Below are 497 nucleotides of genomic sequence, written 5' to 3' on the forward strand. Positions count from 1 at the left end.
TCCTGAAATAGATTATAAATAAAATGAAATCACTACCTACTGGATTTATTTGTGTTTGTGATTTTTCTATTTTTATTTATTTAGCTAAGCTAAGTATAAAGAAGTACTGTTGAGTGTGGTGTGTACCTTTTCATGATTTATACAGAAAATAGGTATGGAATAGAGCCAGCCAGTCAGCCTTAAAGTGCCAAATTTTGGGTTCAATTCCCACCCAGGGTGACCTTTATTTTTGGAAGAGCTGGCTTTCTCCTATCCTGTCTTGCTTCTCTTTTTGACTTTGGGATGACAAGACCTCTGTTTGTACAGATCTCTCTATCAAAAAATTTAAATTAGCAATGACCAAAAAATGGGTCCTGCCCTGCGACCTTTATTTTTGGAACAGCTGGCTTTCTCCTATCCTGTCTTGCTTCTCTTTTTGGCTTTGGGATGACAAGACCTCTGTTTGTACAGATCTCTCTATCAAAAAATTTAAATTAGCAATGACCAAAAAATGGGTC

General features: G+C 36.2%; 1 long non-coding RNA gene across 1 annotated transcript; it reads right to left on the bottom strand.

Annotated features, from left to right (window-relative positions):
• Positions 1 to 35: 35 nt before the first annotated feature.
• On the bottom strand, positions 36 to 497 carry LOC113473609. Its single transcript, XR_003395542.1, has 2 exons — positions 366 to 497; positions 36 to 221 (listed from the first exon to the last, which is right to left on the bottom strand). It is a non-coding gene; the product is annotated as an uncharacterized LOC113473609 (long non-coding RNA).

Source organism: Diaphorina citri, unplaced genomic scaffold (genome assembly GCF_000475195.1).
Source record: "Diaphorina citri unplaced genomic scaffold, Diaci psyllid genome assembly version 1.1 scaffold48577, whole genome shotgun sequence".
Lineage (NCBI taxonomy): Eukaryota > Metazoa > Arthropoda > Insecta > Hemiptera > Psyllidae > Diaphorina > Diaphorina citri.